This window comes from Erinaceus europaeus, chromosome 8, assembly GCF_950295315.1.
Source record: "Erinaceus europaeus chromosome 8, mEriEur2.1, whole genome shotgun sequence".
Classification (NCBI taxonomy): Eukaryota; Metazoa; Chordata; class Mammalia; order Eulipotyphla; family Erinaceidae; genus Erinaceus; species Erinaceus europaeus.
The window spans coordinates 45,293,099-45,313,777 of NC_080169.1; the positions used below are offsets into that span (position 1 = coordinate 45,293,099).

Below are 20,679 nucleotides of genomic sequence, written 5' to 3' on the forward strand. Positions count from 1 at the left end.
GAGACCAGGTCAAAAGAGAACTGGTCAGGAAAACCCTCTTTAAACAGCATTTTAAGACAAATCTCATAGTAGATGTCTGTGAATCAGCTTTTAGAGGCAAATCATTCATGTTCCTACATGCTTAAAAACACAGCTCTCAGAGGAAGAACTGTTTGGTGAATACATGCTGAAAAACACAACTCTATGAGGCCATCACCAGTTGCTTCTGACCTTCTTCTAGATTAGATTAGAGAATTTTTAGACTTGAGAAAATATCTCAGTTGACTAAGACAAATAATTACATAATTGGGTGAAGGACAAAAATTGCTTTATAAATATACCCCAATAAATGTGTCCAGCATTCCATTCCAGGCCATGCTCTGAACAGTTTCAATGTTCCTTGCCCCTAAGGGTTTTCCTGTACTTCCCTCCTTCAAACACTTGCAGAAGCTGGACACCAGGAGGGAAGTGAGATAGGGAGTGAGTGTGAATGGTCTGGGAGGTGGTGCCGTAGATAAGGGACTAGACTCTCAAGGATGAAGTCCCAAGTTCATTCCCAGGCAGCACTTATACAAATGACATCTGCTTTGTTCTCTGTCTGCCTATAATCCTCCATAAATAAATAAAATCGAGAGAGAGAGAGAGAGAGAGAGAGAGAGAGAGAGAGAGAGAGAGGAGGAAACACCTGCAGCACTGCTTCACCAGTCCTGAAACTTCCCGTGTGGGTGGGGATCTGGGGCTTGAACCTAGGTCCTTGGGCACTTTTAACATGTGCTCACCACCAAGTGTAGTTCTCTCTTTCTCTTTCCCATTTCTTTCTATTAAACTTAATATGTGAAGATAGAATGTTAAATACAAGATGAAAACTTGGCCTAGGAATGGATAAGTATTTTATTTTTGTATTTACAAGAGATATTTAAATATTTATTCTGAATGATGTTAGGCTGTAGTTTGTTTATAAAAAAGTTAGTGGGTGTTTTATTAATCTTAAATTTATAACTTAACAACATACATTTAGAAGATACATGAATTATGTTAGAATGAATACACATTTAATGCAAAAAAAAAGAAAAAAACCTCAGACTCCACAGAATAAGTTTCAAATAATATAAACTGACAATCAAAAAGAAATATAGCCATAAGGAATAAAATAACCACAAAGTAATATTTTCTTCATAAAAATCTATTTATCTAATTCAGTTCTTTGAAATGACATAATAGCTCACTTGAATAGTGCCTTGTTTTGTCTTATACATAAGCCAGTTTCAAACTTGGTCCCCACTGCATTGAAATAAACTTCAGTGATACAGTTTCTTTCATTCTACTTCTCTGTCTCTATCTAAAAATGAGTAAATAATCAATTGTTCTTTACAGGATAATAACTGTAAAGTACAAAAGTTCATATTACATCAAAGGTTTGAGCTTACTTCACAAGATAGACAGAAGCTCAGGAGAATACACAGAAAGACTATACAGCTTTGATAGGTAAGAGGAAATTATGTAGGGCTAGATAAGACTTATCCAACAGTTAGAATACTTAAGTTATCTAAAGCAAACAAACACTTACTCATATGTAGGCTATTTTTCAATATCTCCACTTAACAAGAAAGTTTTTGCAAGTCTGTGTAGGTCAGTGAGACTGGGGGAAGCTTCTTGAAAATGTTACAGGTGCAAAGAAAGAAATCATTTGCCACCTTAGCCTTGAAGCTCTAGCTCTACCCTCTTCTTCTATTCCCCTTCCTTCCTTCCTTCCTTCCTTCCTTCCTTCCTTCCTTCCTTCCTTCCTTCCTTCCTTCCCTCCCTCCTTTTCTTCTTCTTCTTCTTCTTCTTCTTCTTCTTCTTCTTCTTCTTCTTCTTCTTCTTCTTCTTCTTCTTCTTCTCCTTCTCCTTCTCCTTCTCCTTCTCCTTCTCCTTCTCCTTCTCCTTCTCCTTCTCCCTCCCCCTCCTCCTCTCCCTCTCTCCTCTCCTTTCTCTCTCTCTCTCTCTTTCTTTCTCTCTTCTTCCTTTCTTGTTGCCATCAAATTTATCACTAGGGATTTGTGCCTGTATGGTTATTCCAAACCTCCTAAAAGATAGTTTTCTTTTTGTTCTTTCTGTTTCTTTGTTTTTTCTTTTATTTGACTGAGTGTAATCTGACAAGGCAAAACCAATGATTTGTGGGGTAGGAGTTAGGAGCTGAAATGAACAAAGGGGTTAAGATAACCAATACTTTGGGAACCCAGTGTATGATGGTGGAGAGGCATTAAAGTTGACTGAAGTAGTGTACTGAAACCTATCACAGAAATATAATAAAGCATATTCATTAACAACAATTATCTTATATCATTATTTCATTTTTTATTATCTATATTTATTTATTGGATAGAGACAGCCAAAAATCAAGAGGGAAGGGGGGATAGAGAGGGATAGGGACAGAGAGACACCTGTAACCCTACTTTACCACTCTTGAAGCTATCCCCTGCAGGTGGGGACTGGGGGCTCAAACTCAGGTCCTTGCACACTGTAACATTTACGCTCAACTAGGTGCACCACCACCTGACCTCCATCATTATTTCCTTAATAAAACATTAAAAAAATAAAGTGACACAAATGAAGAAGAGTTAGAATAATTAATTGGAAGCTCTAATAAAAGTAAAAATTAATCAGTGAATTTTATAATAAATCAATAAAAATTACTTAAGCAGAAATAGGTCAAAGTGAAAGAAAATGAAGTGGGCATTCAAAAACAGAGGAATAGTATTAAAGATCATGGAGTCCTTTAAAAAAAGAGGAAGAATGAAGTAAAAGCATTTTTGAAAATGCAATGACAAAAATGTTAAAAAATAATTAAGCATTTTATCACATATATACAAAACTCTGGGGAGGCAAGGCTACAGAGTAGCAGAAACTGCTTTTCTCCTCTCCTCTCCCTGTTCAACTAGGAATATCAAAGAAAATCAACAGAAACCACAACAAGAGGACAAGACGGTTTGGGAACCCACCAAGTCAGTGGTGAGTGAAAATACTTGTGGCTCATGGACAGAGAGTGGTCCAAGGAGAGCTTCCTGGGGCTAAAGCCCCATATATATTACATATATTTTCTTCTATTATTTGCATTATCTTTGTTATTTCATCACTGAGACTTCACATCTTCAGCCAACGTTTTCAGATATAGAGACAAATCATAACACTGCACCTTCCGTTACTATAATGGGGCCTGGTCAAGCAAATGCAAGTACATTATACTAATGAGCCATATTTTGAGTCCTATGACTCAGTGTGTGTGTATGATTAATAATGGGTTACAATATTGTAGGATTACAGTATATAATTCCACATGACAACCTCACAAAGTTCTGGGCTCCTAATCTCCCACTTTTCAAAGATAAACACCATGGTTCTCACAAAAGTCTTAGAAACTGTATTTGATTTTGCTTTTTTTTTTTTTTTTTTTTTTGCAAGTTCATGTTTATGAGTGCTCTTGACTCCAATATGAGTGAAAACATCCAGTAGTTGTCTGTAACTCTTTACTTATTATGCCAAGCATAATCACTTCTAGTTCCATTCATTTTGCTCCAAAAGACACAATATGATATTTATTTTATTTTATTTTAATTTTATTTTTCTTTGGAGTGGTATTCTATGGAGTATATGTCCTGTAACTTTTTTATCCAGTCATCTGGCTATGGCCATTAAGGCTATTTCTACTCTGGTCACTATGAGTAATGCAGCTATGAATAGGGAGGTTGGGTACATATGTCCATTTGGGCAAGTATTTGTATATCCTTTGGGTAAATACTTAAGAGTGGTATTGCTGAATATGATAATTCCATTTTTGTTTGTTTAAAGACTCTCTATACTATCTTCCAAAAAGACTTCAACAGTTGGCTTTCCCATCAGCAGTGTAGAAGAGTCCCTTTTTCTTCACATCTTCACCAACTCCTTTCCTTTAATGTTTTATTGATATCGGTCATTCTCACAGATATTTTTGATTTGTATTTTTATTTTTTAATATTTATTTATTTATTCCCTTTTGTTGCCCTTGTTGTAGTTATTATTGTTGTCGCTGTTGGATAGGACAGAGAGAAATGGAGAAAAGATGGGAAGACAGAGAGGGGGCAAGAAAGACACCTGCAGACCTGCTTCACCGCTTGTGAAGCGACGCCCCTGCAGGTGGGGAGCTGGTGGCTGGAACCAGGATCCTTATGCTAGTCTTTGCACTTTGCACCACCAGAGCTTAACTTAACCTGCTGCACTACCACTGGACTCCCTGATTTGCATTTTTAATGATAAATGGAGTCTTTCTTCATATATCTGTATGCCATGTGGATCTGTTCTTTGGAAAACTGTCCATTCAGTTCTTTGGCCCAATTCTTTATTGAGCTATCGTGTTGTTTTGCTCTTGTTCAGCTGTACCAGTTTTTTATTGATGTTTGATATCAAAGATGTATCTAACACAAGATGTGTAAATATCCTCTCCCAGTTATTGTGTTTTCTGGTTATCCTTGGGAATAGTTTGCTTTTAATATATTTTGTTTGTTCACTTACATTGGATTTACATTTTTTTTATTATTACACCTTGAAAGGTCTTTATAATTTGTTATGTACCGTTGATTCACATATATTTTCTTCTAGTATTTGCCTTATCTTTTACTTTTCCTAAAAGCATCGTTGTGAAGTAGCAGGTATTGATTTTGATGATTTTCAGTTAATTAATTCACATCATTATTTGTAAAAACACACATAAAACAACTCTCCTTTTTTTTCCATTGGAGTTGCTTTTCCACCAAAATAAAAAATTTGTTAGTCTTGTACTTGTGGATATATGCCTGGATTTACTGTTCAATTTAAGCACATCATCGCCAGTAATTAACTTTTTTACTATTGCTACTTTATAAGAGTTCCTGAAATTAAGTAGCATTAGACTTCCAAATTTATTCTTCTTTTTCATGTATTGCCTATTTTAACTCCGTTGACTACATGAATTTGCATCTCAACTTCCTGATCATAAAGACCCAGAAATTTTTTATCACACTAAATCCTTTATTAATACTTTTATATTTGATATATTTATATTAAGAATACTAGCCCACTAATATGTTTATAATAGCATTTATTAAATCATTTTTAATTTTTCTGTCAGTCATATAATTTAGGAAACAGAGTTGGACATTTAATATCTATTAACTCTATAAATAATAGTATTTTTACTTAATTTATGATTCTTCATTATAGATAATGAATGCAGTTTTTTATTTGTTTTGTTTTAGGTAGAGTCAAGGATGCATGCATTTTATACTGGAAACTTGGAAACACATTTGTTATCTATAGTTTTAAAGTTTTAAACATTTTTATAAGGACAAATCATTCAAACTAAAGCAATTATTTGTATCTCGCTCTCTAGGTTTTGTGTCTCATATTATCTTTTATTATTATAGTAGTTAAATTTCTAGTACAATATTGTTGGCATGGTCACAGTAGACTTAGTGCTTAATTTAACACCATATAGAATGTGTCTTTCTTTTAGCAGTGATTATGTTCACTTATTTAAAATCAGGATTGATTTAGAATGCTAACTGCCACCTTTAAGTGGACAGATTTCACTATTAAGACTCCAGTCAATTCATATAATTGTAATATGATTATTTATTAAAAACGTTCTGAGTTTCAACTATACATTATAATACAATGTGACTCCAATAAAAATATTTGAGCTAAAAGAAATTTCTAAGCTTAAAACATCTGCTTATGCGTTTTATTAGTGAGATAACTTTAATACTAGCGCTTATTTTTTATTTCTTTTAACAATGGTTTAGTTAGATGATGGTAAGCGACTTTGCAAAAGAAAAAAACTACTTGAAAAACTATTGTATGTAAATCCTTGTTTTTTGTTTGTTTCAAGAATACTATTTTGCTCTGGCTTTTGACAATGTTGCCAAGGATTGAGACTGAAATCTTAAAACCTCTAACATCGAGGTCTTTTATATAACCATTTTGTTAGAAAGTGAACCACCTAAGATGAAATTAGAGTGTACTATAAAAAGAAAGGTCTCACCCGAGTAATGAAGCTGAAGGGTTGTCATTCCACACGTGAAGTCTCTGGAAATAGTCTGAGGTGAAGCATGTTGAGGTGGCAATCGTTGAGTTGGTTCGGTTGTGATCGACGGATGCAATATTATTTGGTATGGATTGGGAGACGCATACGGGAAAGTGGGCCCTATCCAAGGGTTCCAGGAATGGGGGAAGTAGGGGCTCTATAGTGGAGATGTGAGGTTCCTGCTGTCTTAGGGTTCAAAAAGACAATCGATAGTTAATGTTATCATCACATTATTTGGTAATTGGGTTAACTTTGAAAAGTCCTTTTGTTAGGGTTTGCTGTATGGTATCCAGTATCTTGTATATAGCTGTGCTATTGGATGCTTCTAATCTACTTGGTCTAGGCTTTTGAGAGAGTCTGCATATCAAATACACAGCCTATGTATTAAAAAGATTCAGTTTGTGTTTTGAGAAACTTTGAGACATACAACTGATTTTCCCCCTCTCATATTAATTAACTACTGATTTATATGTCTACATTTTGTTAGGAGTGTACATAAACACCACTCCCACCACCAAAAGACTGTGACCCATCCCTCCCACCCACTCCCACACCCCACTGGCCCAGGAAGCTGCATGTCTACCCCTCACCACAGGGTTTTTACTTTGTTGCCCTACTTACAATTTGATCAGGTCCTGCTTTTAGTTTCCCTTTCAGATCTTCTTACTCAACTTCTGTTGATGAGTGGGATCATCCCATACTCATCTTTATCTTTCTGCCTTAGCTCACTTAACATAATTCCTTCTAGCTCTTTCCATGATAGGTCAGAGAAGCTGGCTTCATTGTTCTTGATAGCTGCATAGTATTCCATTGTGTATATATACCACAGTTTTCTCAGCCACTCATCTGTTGTTGGGCACCTGGGTTGCTTCCAGGTTTTAGCTATTATGAATTGTGCTGCTATGAACATAAGAGTACACACTTCTTTTTGGTTGGGTGTTATATGGAGTCCTTGGGGTATAACCCCAGGAGAGGAATTACTGGATCATATGGAAGGTCCATGTCTAGCCTTCTGAGAGTTTTCCAGACTGCTCTCCACAGAGGCTGGACCAATTTACATTCCCACCAGCAATGTAAAAAGGTTCCTCTGTCCCCACAGCCTCTCCAGCATTTGTTGCTGCTGTCCGTTTTGATGTATACCATTCTTACAGGACTGAGGTGGTATCTTAGTGTTGTCTTAATTTGCATTTCTCTGACAATCAGTGACCTAGAGCAGTTTTTCATATGTTTGTTAGCCTTTTGGATCTCCTCTGAGGTGAACGTTTTGTTCATATCCTATGCCCATTTTTGGATGGGGTCATTTGCTTTTTTGGTGCTGTTTGCTGAGCTCTTTATATATTTTGGTGATTAGTTTCTTGTCTGATGTAAGGCATGTGAAGATCTTCTCCCATTCTGTGAGGGGTCTCTCTGTTTGTTTAATAGTTTCTTTGGATGTGCAGAAGCTTTTCAATTTGATGTAGTCCCATTGGTTTGTTTCTGCTTTAGTCTTCCTTGTAATTGGGTTTGATTCATCAAAGATGTCCTTGAGGTGTAGGTGGGAAACTTTTTACCAATGTTTTCCTCTAAGTATTTGATTGTTTCTGGTCTGACATATAGGTCTTTCAGCCACTTGGAGTTGATTTTTGTTTCTGGTGAGATAAAGTGGTTCAAAATCATTCTTCTGCATGTTACAACCCAGTTTTCCCACTACCCACCTCTCTTATTGAAGAGAGCCTCCTTTTTCCATTTAAACTTTTGGGCCCACTTCCCAAATATTAAATGCTCATAGGTATGGGGATTTATTTCTGGGCTTTCAATTCTGTTCCACTGGTCTGTGTGCCTATTTTTGTTCCAGTGCCATGCTGTTTTGATGACGATGGCTTTATAATATAGTTTAAGATCTGGAAGTGTGATGCCTCCATTTCTGTTTCTTTTCCTCAAGATGGTTTTGGCAATTCTAGGTGTTTTCAGGTTCCAGATAAATGATTGCAGTGTTTGTTCTATTCTCTTAAAGAAGCTTGGTGGAACTTTGATGGGTATTGCCTTAAATTTGTATATGACTCTCGGGAGAATATTCATTTTGATGATATTTATTCTTCCAATCCATGAGCATGGGATATCTTTCCATTTCTTGGTATAATTATCTAGCATACAAGTTTTCAGCATACAAGTCTTTCACTTCTTGGGTCAACTTTCTTCCTAGGTATTTGATTGATTTTGCAGTAAATGGGAGTGATTTCTGTATGTCTTCTTCTTCAGATTTAGTGTCTGCATAAAGAAATGCCACTGATTTTTGTACTTTGATTTTGTAGCCTGATACCTTGCTATATTGCCTAATAACTTCCACTAATTTTCTGCTGGATTCTTTAGGTCGTTCTATGTATACTATCATATCATCTGCAAATAGTGAGAGCTTGACTTCTTCCCTTCCAATCTGTATTCCTTTGATTTCTTTCTCTTGCCTGATTGCTATGGCAAGAACTTCCAATACTCTGTTGAAGAGTAATGGCGACAGTGCACAGCCCTGTCTATTCCCCGATCTGAGGGGGAATGCTTTTAGCTTCTGTCCATTGAGTATGATGTTGGCTGTACGTTTGCTACATATAGACTCCACTATCTTGAGGAATTTCCCATCTATTCCCATTTTTTGTAGAGTTTTGAGCATGAACGGGTGTTGGATTTTGTCAAAGGCTTTCTCTGCATCTATTGAGATAATCATGTGGTTTTTTGTTTTGCTTTTATTGATGTGGTGAATGACATTGATTGACTTACAGATGTTGAAACAGCCTTGCATTCTTGGGATGAATCCCACTTGGTCATGATGAACAATCTTTTTGATGTGTTGCTGTATCCGGTTAGCCAAGATCTTGTTAATATTTTGGCATCTATGTTCATCAGAGATATTGGTCTGTAGTTTTCCTTTTTTGTTCTGTCCCTATCAGCTTTTGGTATCAGTGTGATGTTGGCTTCATAGAAGGTGTAAGAGAGTATTCCTGTTTCTTCAATCATATGGAATAGCTTAAGAAATATGGGTATTAACTGTTTCCTGAAAGATTTGTAGAATTCGTTTGTGAAGCCATCTGGTCCAGGACTTTTGTTGTTGGGGAGATTCTTAATAACGGTTTCAATTTCTTTGTCTGTGATTGGTGCATTTAGATTTTGTAGTTCTTCTTGATTCAGTTTTGGAAGGGCATATACTTCTAGGAATTGTTCCATTTCTTCCAGATTCTCTAGCTTGGTGGCATATAGTTCTTTATAGAAGTTTCGTAGGATTCTCTGGATTTCTGTGGTGTCACTTGTGAAATCTCCTCCATCGTTTACAATTCTATTAATTTGAGTCTTCTCTCTTTTTTGTTTGGTGAGTCTGGCTAGGGGTTTGTCAATTTTATATAATCTTTCAAAGAACCAACATTTGGCTTCATTGATCTTTTGTATGGTTCTTTTATTTTCGATGTTGTTTATTTCTGCTCTAACTTTAGTGATTTCTGTCATTCTGGTTGATATAGGGTTCCTTTGTTCCTCTTCCTCTAAGTCCTTGAGGTGTGCAGTAAGGTCGTTCATTTGAGCTTCTTCTTGTTGTTTAATATGTGATTGTATGGCTATCAGTTTCCCTCTCAGTACTGCTTTAGCTGTGTCCCAAATATTTTGATAGGTTGTGTCTTCATTTTCATTAGTTTCCAGGAACATTTGAATTTCATGCTTCAGTGAGTCTCTGACCCAGTGGTTCTTAAGGAGCATGTTGTTTAGTTTCCAAATTCTGTGTCTTTTAATAATTTTCTGTTGTTAAATGTTAGTTTTACTCCACTGTGGTTTGAGAAGATCCTTGGGCTGATTTCAGTGCTTTTGAATTTATTGATGCTGTCTTTGTGGCCTAACATGTCGTCTATCCTTGAGTATGTGTTATGTGGATTTGAAAAGAAGGTGTATTCCAGTTTTTTGGGGTGGAGGAGTCTGAAAATGTCCAAGAGGTCTAGTCTGTCGATCTCTTCATTCAATTCTCTTGTATCTCTATTGGTTCTCTGCTTTGTTGATCTGTCTAAGTATGAGAGTGAGGTATTGAAGTCTCCCACTATTATTGTATTACTATTGATGTATTTTTGAAATTCATTCAGTAGGTGCTTAATTTAGATTGTCCCTCATTGGGTGCATAGATGTTAATAATTGTTAAGACTTCTTGGCTGATTGATCCTCTAATCATTATGTAATGTCCTTGCCTATCTTTTATTACTTTATTTAATTTAAAATCTATTGTGTCTGAGATGAGAATGGCTGTTCCTGCCCTTTTTTGTGGTCCGTTAGCCTGTATGATAGCTTTCCATCCTTTCACTTTAAGTCTGTGTTTATCTTGTTGTGACAGATGGGATTCTTGCAAGCAGCATATGGTTGGGTTATGTTTTCTGATCCATCTCCCCACCCTGTGTCTTTTGATGGTTGAGTTTAAGCCATTGACATTTATTGATATTATGGATTTAATGTATTGTAGTGCCATTGTTCAAAAAAAAATGTTTGCTCTGATATATGGCAAGTATTATAGTGATGTTCTTTTTATAAGAGGTCTTTTAGAACCTCTTTCAGGGCCAGCTTGGTGATGGCTGCCTCCTTTAACTGTTGTTTATCTAAGAAGGTTTTGATCCCTCCATCTAGTTTGAATGAAAGTCTAGCAGGATATATTATCCTTGGTTGAAACCCTTTTTCATCCAGGGCTCGATAGATATCTTGCCTCTCCCTTCTGGCTTTTAGAGTTTGAGTGGAGAAATCTTTAGATAATCTTATGGGTTTTCCCTTGTATGTGACTTTTTGTTTCTTTCTTGCAGCCTTTAGGATTTTTTCTTTATCCTTACTTCTTCTCATTGTGACTATGATGTGTCTTGGTGTCTTCAGGTCTGGGTTGATTCTGTTTGGTACTCTCTGGGCCTCTTGAATCTTGATATCCCTTCTGTTATTCAGGTCTGGGAAATTTTCTTCTATTATTTCCTCTAGAATATTTGCTTCCCCTTCCTCTCTTTCTTCCTCTGGCAGGCCAATTATACGAATGTTACTTCTTTTGAGATCATCCCATGTGTCTCTGTTGTTGTTTTCAGTGTCTCTCAATCTCTTTTTAAGTTCTATCACCTCTTTCTTTGTTTTCTCTAACTCATCCTCTGTCTAATTCTGCTTTCTGCTTCTGTTAGTCTTCTTTCCCTTGCCTCAGATTCTTTCTTCATTACAGCTATTTCAGCTTTCAGTTCTCTAATTGCCTCAAGATAATCAGTATTTTCCTTGGAGGTCTCAACTGTTGTTTCCCTAATACTGCCATTCCTTTCCTCCAATGTTATTTTCATTTCTGTGATTAATAAGTTTATTATTGCTTGCATACTTTTCTTATCTATCGTTACTTCTAGCTGATTTGTAGTTTCTTCTGGGCTCTTGTCTTCATTCATTGGAGTAGCAGTTTTATTTTTTTTGATCTACCCATTTTTTAATTTATGTGTTGTTTTTTTTATGCTCTGTTGTTCCTCAGTTGTTGTGTCTTGAGTACAAGTAACACTCTACTAAATACCTTTATGACAATTGTACACAACAACCTCAAGAATTACAGTAGCAACTGAAGTAAGTATTGAAGTAGTTTAATCCTTACCAGTTAGCCAAACAATTTCTCCAGCCTGTGAAAAAATAGTAACCAAATCCCACTGAAGAAAGAGAAAAGAAAGGATAGCAAGAATAGACAGTTAATGCAAATCTACTATCCACTGTATATTCTAGGGGTAACAAGAGGGGAAAGGGAACTAGAGCAGAGATACACACATAGAGAGTCCACTCTGAGTCAGATTTCTTCCCCAAAATAATTCACAAATTCAGAAGGGCAAAGAAGAAGGAAGAAGTATATGACAAGATTAAAAAAAAAAAAAAGATAGAGAGAGAGAGAGACAAGAGAGAGAAAAGGGAGAAGATAAGAAAAAGAGTTGTAATTAAAAAGCAGTGCAAGGAAATTCCCAAATGTGTATCAGTGAATTCAAAAAAGCACCCTGTTTGGTGGTATGGGGTATCCTGCTAGGAGCTGGTTCCCAGGGACTGCTTGGGAGGGGGGGCGGGAAGGATGTATGCTTGAAAATTAAAAGGAAGAAAAAAATTTTCCCCTTTTTTCCTTACTCTAATTCTTTACAAAAATTAAGTTATAGTCACCTCATTGTTGTTACTGCTAGGACCCTTATTGGCTGGCCTGCTAAAGGCAGAAAATCCTACCATTTCCAGGAGATGTGGTCGGAGCTCAGCCACTAGCAGCTTCTCAGTCCACCATCTTCTGGGAAACCCGCCCCCCTCCAGACTTTGTTAAAGGATTTCTCAAAAATGAAAACTAGCTCCAAGTTCTTTTGATCCAATGAGAGCTGTACTCAAGAAGTCTTCGGATCCGCCCTCAGGGTCGTGGTGGTCCCCGGAGACTCCCAAGAGAAAGTCCCGAGCTACAGTGCTCCCTCCTGGTCCTCTGCCGGCCACCCAGCAGTGCTCTGCAATCGGCAGAGGAGCTGCCTTCCCGGGCTGAGGACAGTGCCCAGCGCACCCGCCTTGCCTGCCACCGCCTTGGAAGTCTGGAGCAGCCCGCCCACTAGTCCTTGCCACCTTTACTCTAATTCTTAACCCAAATTAAGTTATAGTCACCTCCTTGGTGTCACTGCTAGCCCCTTATTGACTGGCCTGATAAAGGCAGAAAATCCTACTGTTTCCAGAAGATGTGATCAGAGCTCAAGCCACTAGCAGCTTCTCATTCCTCCATCTTCCGGGAACCCCCCAAACTGTATCACTTTCATCTAATTTAATATGTAAAGTGTTACAGTTCTTTTATAATTTGTCAGGTCTTCCAGTCTGTACTGAGAGCCCTCCTTCACCCACTCATCCTCCCACCCACCCAGAAAATAATTTAATATGTGACCTGTAGCTGGCACTTTACAACCCTTAATGATTAAATGAATGCATATACTAGAAAACTAACCTGAAAATGGTTTCATCTGTTAAGAAAAAAAAAAGCAAAAGTTTATTATACACTTGCTGCTTTTGAATTTATTTCCTGCATTTGTGGGAGGGTAAATAGCAATGATCCCTTGGAAGTTCCTGATTTTTAAACCTAGGTGCTGTTTATCGTGCTTTACCTCACACAACAGGGGGGAAAAGAGGGTCCATGAGGCACATGAAAAGGACTTCTAGTTTGTACACTGACAACTTGTTTAATCTCGGTTGCTTTGAATAAATCCTAAGTGACTTCTTCTAAATCAAACAGGAGTGCCTTACCACAGGTGGTGGTCCTGGCTAATCTGCACCTGTATTATTAGCCTCCCATCCCCTCTCTTAATTAGTTTTGTCTGTTTTATGGTTCAGTAATTAAACAAATTGTTATAAGTAACTGAAAAATAGAAGCCAAGTAATCCAATTCCACAGCTGGCAGTCTAACACATTAGAAGTTTAATTGCTAAAATGCTCTGTCATAGGCCAAATTCTTTATTATCCTTTGCCTAACAATTACAAATGAGAGGATGAGGACAAGTGGCACTTTGGGCACTATAAGAATTCTTTCATGACTGATTTCCCCTTCCCTAAACTATACTTTTTATAGTGATTGAGCTTCTTGGCAATGGATTGGGATACCCTATCTTTTAAAGAAAGGTTGAATTTTTAAGCCAGTGAACTTGCTGGCAGTAGAAGTTTAAATCATGAATAAGTCTGGATAATTTCTCTCGAGAATAGTTGGATAAAGAAATAAAGAGTACAGTGTATTTATTATCAAATCCAAGAGAACTGACATTTTTCTCTGTATGGTGAATGAAAATCTTCTGATGTTTAAAAGTAAGAATTTTAAAACAGATCCATACCTACCTGTGGTACACACATGTCCAATTCTATACAAACTACTACAGCTTTGTCCCAAAATATGATAGTGTTTCTTGTACCATTTAATTGTCTTTAATACTTAAAATTAAGTGGAAATATCACTGTCATTTTTACTAGGTTTGTGTGGCAGTAGAGTGTTAGAGTTATGAGGCATAAAATAAGTCAAGCAAATTGGGAGAGCAGGTAAAGAGTTTAATGAAAGAGCTTCAGAGTTGTGGATTCTCCTGACTATAAAGGAGCAAAGTGGTGAGAGTTGTGCCTCAGGGTATGTTGGGTGTATTTTATAGGTTTGCTTTCTGCCTGGAGGTTCCTGTGCATGTGGAAATACTGCTCAGCTCTGGTGTATGGTGGTACTGGAGATTTAACCTGTCGCTACAGAGCCTCAAGCATGAAGGTAATTTGCAGAACCATCATGCTGTCTCTGCAGCTCCCCCTACACACACCCTGTTTAAAGAAAGTAAATAAATTACAGTTTAGTGTGTTCAAAAAAAAAAAAACTTTCCAGGAGATAGCATTAAAGGATCATTTGATATGAAATCAAATTATATGAAAATGTGATTAGTGAAAAATGAAAAATAATAATAATAATAAAATAATAAAAGCTTTGCTATAAAGTTTGAAGCATCTAATGAAGACATTCATGTATAATAAAGAATAAAGCCTGGGACCTGGATATAGCTTACATGGTAGAGTGTACACCTTGCTATGTGCAATATCTTGGTTAGGGCCCCTTACCACCACATTACCCAGAGTGGTGTAGTGCTCTGGCATCTCACTCTTACTCTGTCTCTTATCCGCTGGGAAATAAATAAAGCCAGGGAGAAGGGAGCTGGGCGATAGTGCAGTGGGTTAAAAGCACATGGCTCATTTGGTGCATGCACAAGGACTGGTCACTGCACAAGGACCGGTAGTTTAGCAAGCAGTGAAGCAGGTCTGCAGGTGTCTATCTTTCTCTCCTCTTCTGCGTCTTTCTTTCCTCTCAAAATTTCTCTCTGTATTTTCCAACAACAACAACAGCTATAGCAACAATAACTATAACAACTACAACAAGAGCAACAAAATGGGAAAACAATGGTGTCCAGGAGCAGTGGAGTCATGGTACAGGCACCGAGCAATAACCCTGTACACAAAACAAAGCAAAGCAAAACAAAACAAAACAAACAAACCAAAAAAAGGGAGATAGTACAATCGATATGCAAAAGATATTCATGCCTGAGACTGTAGTTCCAGGTTTAATATCACAGACATCACCAGACGCAAGAGCCGAGCAGCATTCTGAAAAAAGAAAAAAAAATACTGGGAGGGGGTGGTAGGTGGTAGAGCACTTGGTTAAGTGCACAAACACAGTGCACAAGGACCCTGGGTCAAGCCCCTGGTTCCCACATGCAGGTGGGAAGTTTCATGAGTGGTGAAAAAGGGCTGTAGGTGTTTTTGTTTCCCTCACCCTATAGCCCGTCCTCTCTCAATTTTTCTGTCTCTAATAAATAAATAAATAAATATTCTAAAAAAATAGAGTATCCTTTAAAAATAAATGTTTTTGTTAATTTTTAAAAAGTTGCAGAGAACAGTAGGATTATGCAGACATAAAGTCAAAGAAAAAGCCCCACTGGGAGAAAAAAAGTGATGGATTTGAGAGAGTTGCATTTGTGTGAAGGAAAACACCTGAAATTGATCTTAGAGCCTTTATAATACCTGGTGAACAAAAGTTATGATTTTAATATATTATACTAATAAATAAAAATTATGATATTTCTATGTTTGATGTTTTATTTGTGTATATGTGTTTCTTGGTTTTGGTGGTGTCAGTAAGCACTAAAGCTCAGACATGCAAGGCTTGTGCTGTATGTGTAAGCCATCTCCCCTGACCTGAGTTTAGAATGTCTTTAAGAAAAAAATATTCCACTTGAATATCCTGAAAGATAGTAATATATAAATATTTTGAAGTGCTCCTCTAAAAAGACTTTTCATTTGTAAGACTAAGATATTTATATTCAAGCCAAAATTCCTCTTTGAGCTCTTTCATTGAGACACATTGTTCCATTCTTTGTGGTGTTAGTGATAATATATACTTTAATGTATAACATTAAAATGGTAAGCTTTAAGTCATATTTCTGGAAGTTTTATGAAAAAATGGTATTCCTTTTCATGGCAAGACAAAAATACAAAAACAGTAGTATACAATATATTGCCAATTTCTACAAGGATACGGCATTAAAAATAAATGCTGTACTGTACACATAAACACAAAAGTAATACTCCTATGTTTTTTCATTCAAAGCAATTGTTATAAACAGGTGAGTGTTGGTAATAATAGGAGCAGAATATCTCCAAAGCACAATTTAAGTAATCTACAAAGCTAGTAATATTAACACTTAGCAATGTCAGATACATTTCAATAAGAAAGAACATCTTTTATGGAATATTTTCTGGATCAGGCTTCAGATTTATTACTTATCCTCCAATACCTTGAGACCAATTCAATCTGTCAGAGTTCAGTATTGTTGCCATTTCCCACAGAACCTGGGTTTTAAATCAAGGCCAAAGTTGCAAGTAACCTTGAAGGGAAAACAAAATTTATAATGTTGCTGTACACCTCATATCTCAAGGGGATTTAAATCATTTAAATAATCCATTTTTATTTTTTCCCTAGAGGCATGAAAATTGGACAGTTACAAGTATGTTTAACACAGTAAGTAATTAATTACATGAGTAGAAAGGGTATGCAGTGGAAGATGTTATATTTTATGCTTAGGAACTGTTAAGTTTAAATAAAGGCACTATGCATGCATACTTAATATTATTGCTGAAGGAGATGTTTAACCTTTCATATTTACTGGAAGATCAACATTCAATAATTATCTTAAAAACAAACACCAAGGGGGGTATATATGGGAATATCAAAGAATCCTGAGGTTTACTTTTCTTGTTATTTGGAGAAATTGAATACATTAATGATTTTTTTTTTTTTTTGTAAATAGGATACCTATGTAACTGTGGTCTAATGTCTATACTTCCATACTCAGACAATTTGTTTGAAACATTTTTTTAATTTCTTTATTGGGGAATTAATATTTTACAGTCGACAGTAACTACAATAATTTGTGCATGCATAACATTTCCCAGTTTTCCACATAACAGAACAACCTCCACTAGGTCCTCTGTCATCCTTTTTGGACCTAGATTCTCCACCACCCCCCAACCCCAACCTTGAGTCTTTTGCTTTAATGCAATACACTAATTCCAGTTCAGGTTCTACTTGTGTTTGCTCTTCTGATCTTGTTTTTCAACATCTGCCTGTGTGTGAGATCATCCTATATTCATCCTTCTGTTTCTGTATTATTTCACTTAACATTATTTCAAGCTCCATCCCAGATTGGCTGAAAATAGTGAAGTCACCATTTAATACTTAACAGCTGAGTAGTGTTCCATTGTGTATATATACCACAACTTGCTCAGCCAAACACTTGTTGTTGGACACCTGGGTTGCTTCCAAGCTTAGGCTATTACAAATTGTTCTGCTAAGAACATATGTGTACACAGATCTTTTTGTATGGGTGTGTTGAGTTCTTTAATATATCCCCAGGAAAGGAATTGCAGTGTCATAGAGCAGGTCCATTTCTCTCCTTCTGAGAGTTCTCCAGACTGTTCTCCACAGAGGTTGGACCAATTTACATTCCCACCAGCAGTGCAGGAAGGTTCCTTTGACCCCACAAACTCTCCAGGATTTGCTGCTGCTATCTTTATTGTTGTATGATATTTTCACAGGAGTGAAGTGGTATATCATTGTTGTCTTTATTTATATTTCTCTTACAATCAAAGACTTGGAGCATTTTTTTTTCATGTGTTTCTCGGCCTTTTGGAGATCTTCTGCGGTTAATATTCTGTCCATGTTCTCTCCCCATTTATGGTTGGGGTTCTTTGTTTTCTTGTGGTTGAGTTAGACAAGCTCTTTATATATTTTGGTAATTAAGGGCTTGTCTGATGTATGGTATGTAAAGATCTTCTCCCATTCTGTGAGGGGTCTCTTGATTTGGGTAGTAGTTTATTTTGCTGTGCAGAAGCTTTTTAATTTGATGTAGTCCCATAAGTTTATACTTGCCTTAGTCATCTTTGTAATTGGATTAATTTCATTGAAGATGTCTTTAAAATTTCTGTGGAAAAGAGTTCTGCCAATATTTTCCTCTCAGTATCTGATAGTTACTGTTCTAACATCCAAGTCCTTGTTTCCCCTGGAATTTACTTTTGTATTTGTTGAAATATAGTGGTTCAGTCTCATTCTTCTGCATGATTCAACCCATTTTTTCCGACACCATTTATTGAAGAGACACTGCTTTCCCCATTTAGTAGTCTGGGCACCTTTGTCAAAGATTAGATGTCCATAGATGTGGGGGCTTACTTCCAGGCTTTCAATTCTATTCCACTGCTCAGTGTGTCTACTCATGTTCCAGTACCAAGAAGTTTTGATGACAATGTCCCTATAATACAATTTGAGATCTGAGAGTGGGATGCCTCCAGTTCTGTTCTTTCTACTCAAGACTGTTTTGGCTATTTGAGTTCTTCTGGTTCCAGATAAACATTTGTAGTATTTGTTTTATTCTCCTAAAAATGCGGTTGGTATCTTGATGGGGATAACATTAAATTTGCATGTGGCTCTGGGTAGTATATTCATTTAGATGATGTTAATTCTTCCAACTCATAAACATGGAATATCTTTCCACTTTTTTTTGTCTTTTTCAATTTCCTTGAGTAATGACTCATGATTTTCAGTATACAAGTCTTTTACTTCTTTGGTTAGGTTTATTCCTATATATTTGATTGTTTTTGTTGCTATAATTTATTTATGGTTTTCATCTTCTTCTAACTTAGTGTTTGCATAGAGGAATGACACTGACTTTTGTATGTTAATTTTTTAGCCTGACACCTTGCCTGGTGATTTCCAAAAGCTTCTACTGGATTCCTTAGGTTTTTCTATGCATACTATCATGTCATCTGCAAATAGGGAGAGCTTGACTTCTTGTCTTCTAATCTGCATCCCTGTAATTCCTTGTTTTTGCCTGATTGCTATGGCAAGAATTTCCAACACTATGTTGAATAGTAATAGCAATAGTGGGCAGCCCTTTCTAGTACCTGCTCTGAGGAGAAATGCTTCCAGTTTTTCACCATTGAGTATGATGTTGGCTATAGGTTTGCTATATATAGACTCCACTATTTCAGGGATTTTCCATCTATTCCCACTTTTTGTAGTGTTTTGATCATAAAGGGATGTTGTATTTTGTCAAAGCCTTTCTCTGCATTTATTAATATGACCATGTGTTTTTTGGTTTTGCTTTCATTGATGTGGTCCACTGATTGATTTACATATATTAAACCAATCTTGCATGCCTGGGATAAACCCCACTTGGTCATGATGAACAATCTTTTTAATATACTGCTGTATCCAGTTGTCTAGAATTTTGTTCAAATTTTAGATCTATGTTTGTCAGTTTTTGTCCCTTTGTTCTTTGTCTTCTAGGTCTTTAAGATGTGTAATCAGACTGTTTATTTATACTTTTTCTTGTTTCCTAATGTGTGCTTGTATGGCTATGATCTTCCCTCTCAGTACTGCCTTAGCTGTATCCCAAGAATTTTGATAGCCTGTATCTTCATTTTTATTGAACATTCGAAACACTTTGATTTCTTTATTTTCTCTTTGACCCAGTAGTTGTTAAGTAGTGTACTGTTGAGCTTCCACATTTTGGGACTTTTACTAATCTTTTGTTGATTGGTAAGTGTTAGTTTAATTCCACTGTGGTCTGAGAAGATGCTTGGGATGATTTCAATGCTCTTGAATTTGCAGATGCTGTCTTTGTGGCCTAACATATGGTCTATCCTTGAGAATGATCCATGTGGACTCGAGGAGAATGTGTATTCCAGTTTCTTGGGATGAATGACTCTGAAGATGTCCAACAGTTCTAGTTTATTTATCTCCTCATTTAGCTCCCTTATTTCTTTATTGATTGTCTGCCTGGATGATTTGTCAAGGTGGGAGAGTGGGGTGTTGTAGTGCCCTACTTTTTTTTTTTTTTTTTGTGGTTAAAGCAACAACCACAAAAAAAAAAAACTGTTAAAAAGAAAAATAAATTAAAAATAAAAACACCTAAAAGTCAACCAATTTACATCTGTTACTTCTTGATCCATGCTATTACCCCACAGAGGCTGGAAAAGTAGCAAGAAGACATTATTAACATCCAGGACACTGAATAACATGGTGACTCAGGATGAAAGCTCCCCTGCCCCACAAAGTTTATAAACAGGGAAACCAACACATTAGTCACAATGCCTCTGCTGCCATGACAACTAAAGCCACACTAAATGTGAAAAATGAGAAATACCCAGCCAACAATGACAGAAACCCTAAATTATCAGACAAGCACAAATCTAGAAATAGTGACAGAGTTAGAGTTCAGAAAACTCATCATGAAATTAGTTCCAAAATTAAACTTAAGGTTCAAGAACTCAGTGATCATTTTACCAAATAATTACAAAGTACAAAAAAAAAAAATCATCCAAACAGAAAGACAATGCCAAAATCTGGGCTTTAAGCTATATAGAGTCTCTTAAGTTTATTTTTTATTTTTTTTAATTTTTTCTGTCTGTAAGACTATAATCTATCTTTGAAGATCATGTTTAGAGTTTATTGACTTTTTGTATAGTTTCCTGACTCTAAATTAAATAATTTAACTTCTACTATGATATTAAGTTCATATTTAATCATACACTTATTTTTGGTTTAGCCTGCATTGTAG

The 20,679-nt window shown here is 36.3% G+C and overlaps 1 pseudogene; it reads left to right on the forward strand.

The window, feature by feature from the left end:
* The first annotated feature begins 12,834 nt into the window (after positions 1-12,834).
* Positions 12,835-12,892, forward strand: LOC132540064 (U7 small nuclear RNA; annotated as a pseudogene).
* Positions 12,893-20,679: the final 7,787 nt, after the last annotated feature.